General features: G+C 43.3%; 1 pseudogene; it reads left to right on the plus strand.

Annotated features, from left to right (window-relative positions):
* The first annotated feature begins 1,974 nt into the window (after positions 1-1,974).
* LOC115291092 lies at positions 1,975-2,507 on the plus strand (annotated as a pseudogene).
* The last annotated feature ends 882 nt before the right edge of the window (positions 2,508-3,389 follow it).

Below are 3,389 nucleotides of genomic sequence, written 5' to 3' on the forward strand. Positions count from 1 at the left end.
GCAGGCTCAGCACTGCCAGTGCAGAGCCTGATATGGGGCTCAGACCCACAAAACCGTGATATCATGACCTGAGCCAAATCCAAGAGTCAGACACTTAACAGAGTGCGCCACCCAGGCCCCTGTCATATGCACTTTTGAAGAAATTTTCAATTGTATTAATTAATGTAAAATTTGGTAATATCAGTGTGCCAAAAAAATCTGTTGCTTAAAAAAGACAAATATTCCTTTTCCTCACTTACAGACTCCATTAAGTGGAGGCCCTATTCTATAGAGTTGTCAAGGACTCTAAATTCTGTCAGTTTTTCTTCTTTGGTTCACCCTTCCACAGATGTTGCCCTCACCCACAGAAGCTAAAACAGCTCCACAGCACATCCTTTAAAACAATTTTTTAAAGGTTTTCTTATTTTTGAGAGACAGAGAGACAGAATGTGAGTAGGGGAGGGACTGAGAGAGAGGGAGACACAGAGTCTGAAGCAGGTTCCAGGCTCTGAGCTGTTAACACAGAGTCTGACACGGGGCTCCAACTCACACACTGTTAGTTCATGACCTGAACCGAAGCCAAACGCTTAACGGACTGAGACACACAGGCGCCCCACTGTAATACATCCTTATTCCATATAGAAAGAAGGCAAGGAAGTCAAAATTGAGGGTCAAATAGCACTTATTTAATGGGAAAACCCTGAACTTGAATACATATAAAAATGTTTTTGAACTTCCATCTTAATGGAGAAGATTTAGCCCTATGACCATATCTGCATGATAGGGAGTGAAGAAAATGTTATTCTTTTTTTTGTGGATAATGATATACTCAGTATAAAATTTAAAAAATCAAGATTTGTTACCATGAAAGGACAAAAAGGGATTTTTTAATTGTTGTTAATTTATTTCTGTGGCTATCCAAATATCCATGCGCTAACTTCTCATTCATGATACAGACTCCTTTTATCCAGCAAGAAAATCTTATATTAATGTAGTAACTAAATAACCATGAAGAATGAACAATACTCAGCAAGTTCCAATATGGACATTTGGTTTAGACAACTAAGAGACAAGCAATATGTTTATACACCCCGTGTTGAAATATGGATTAAGAATAGGAACACTGTAATAAAATTCACTTGGAAAAAGGAAGAAGTAGAAACCGACTTGGCTTTTGCCAAAGCATTTATCAAATGTCACTGAATAGGACACAGCACTTTGGAAACAACTCTTATTTATGGTCTAGTGTGCATTCTGGCTCTACCTCTGGGGAATTTTCCCTTGTGTAGCTAAGTCCCAGGTCAGATTTAAGAGGACGTTGGAGAATATTCTTCTGGGAGGTTAGAGCAGGTTTGGTCTATTGGAGGTTGTTTATTAGCTATAGACGCTTCTGCATAAAAAGCTCTTCATCTCTTTGCCAATGCAATTACTTGGGCAACTGGAAGTCCCCACCCCTTAAGTGTGTGCTATGCATAGCCACTTACTTCTAGAGGGTGGGAAAGTTGAGACTAAAAAATTTAAGGACACTGGAGAAAGCTGACATTTAAACACTCATTTAGTCAAGTGATAAAAGACAACAGCATCAGTGAAAAATTACGCTGACTGTATGTATTCTTGATATGACAGGAAAACAGCACTTCACCCCTGTCATCTTTACCCTACAAACCCATAAGCCCAGACTGAACCAGGAGAAACACATAGACAAAACTAAACTGAAGAGTTTACCAAATATCTGGCCAGTACTCCTCAATATGGCCTGAGTTATCACAAACAAGGAAGAACTGAGAAAGTGTTCACCCTTTGGAGGAACCTATAGCAGTATTATGATTAAATGTACTAGGATATGCTTGATTGGATACTTGAACACCAAGAAGAACATGAGATCAAAATCTGTAAAATGTTAGTAGGAGTGAAACCAACATCTAGCTCAGAGCATCAGCCTCACCAAGGCGCTGAGGCGTTCTCTGGCCAGGGCCGCCTCTACCCATCTACAGCATGGGGAAGATCCTCAGGAACCTCTTCAAGTGCCTTTTTGGCAAAAAGGAAGTGCGCCTTCTCATGGTGGGCCTGGATGGTGGGCCTGGATGCTGTGAGGAAGCCCACCATGCTATACACCCTGAAGCTGGGTGGAATCCTGACCACCATCCTCACCATCGGCTTCAACGTGGAAACCGTGGAGTAGAACATCAGCTTCACCGTGAGGGAGCACACGTGCCAGGACATGATCCACCCTTTGTGGTGCCACTACTTCCAGCGCACACAGGTCTCCTCTTTGGTGATCAACTGCAACGACAGAAGGCGTGTGAACCCGGCCCATGAGTTCCTCATGAAGATGCTGGTGAAGGATGAGCTCAGGGAACAAGCATGAGCTCCCCAACACTGTGAACATGGCAGAGATGACAGACAAGCTGGGTGTGCACTCCCTGCACCCCACAAACTGCTGCAGGCTGCCCATCTGTGGCACCAGCGCCCACTGGCTCTATGAGGGACTGGATTGGCTGTCCAATAGGCACTGGAACCGGAAGTGAGCCATGGTCCTCCTCTTTCCTCTGGCTGCTTTGCTTCGTTCCTGCAGTGGTGCTTGTGCCCAAAGCTGTTTCCATGGGGCGCCGCACCAAGCAGTACATGTACAAGGCAGCCTGCCGCTGGGTTTTATTGAATGTAAATAGTTCTTGTTGCCAACCTGGCAGTTTCTGGTGCTCCCATGCAATATTACTCAGCCTTTTTTTTTAATTTTTTTTTTTTTTTTTTTTTTTAAGAGAATCAAAGTACTGTTGAAGACTGAGAAAGGATGTTAGGCACTCGGGGACCTCCAGGAGTCGCTGTGTGAGACTAGCCTGGTGCTCCTCCTCTAGGGTCCATTGTGTGTGCTCAGGAGATTCACTGCGTCCCCTGGTCATCTCTCATCCCCTAGCTTGTGCTTATACTTGTGCTCACACAGCCGCCTGGGAGATGGGATGCGGACTGCGGCCAAGGCTCCCGGACCCTCAGCCTTTCTCTTCCCCCAGCTTCCCTGGGGCTTCCCGCATCCTAGAGCCTCAGCCCCCACAGCCCCCATCTATATGTGCTTTTCTTTCAGCCTCAAGGGTCAGATTTGCTATTGAAAGAATGACCTCTACTTTTTTTCTTTTGTCCTTTGATAAACATGAAGAAGCTGGGGCCTTTCAACTGTAGCTTGGGGGAAGGCCTCAGAACTGGTTTATATGATGTGGAACCTCTTATAAGCTTTCAATGTATGATGAGTAATCAACCGTTTTTTATACTTGTTTTCAGTTCTTATTTAGACAAATAAGCACTGTAATGATAGCTACTAGAATAAAATCTCTTAACTATTAAAAAACCTAAAATATTAATAAAGTACTATAGATAAAAAATATACTAATAATATTTCATTAGCTTGACAAATGTAC

This window comes from Suricata suricatta, chromosome 5 (assembly GCF_006229205.1).
Source record: "Suricata suricatta isolate VVHF042 chromosome 5, meerkat_22Aug2017_6uvM2_HiC, whole genome shotgun sequence".
Taxonomy (NCBI): Eukaryota; Metazoa; Chordata; class Mammalia; order Carnivora; family Herpestidae; genus Suricata; species Suricata suricatta.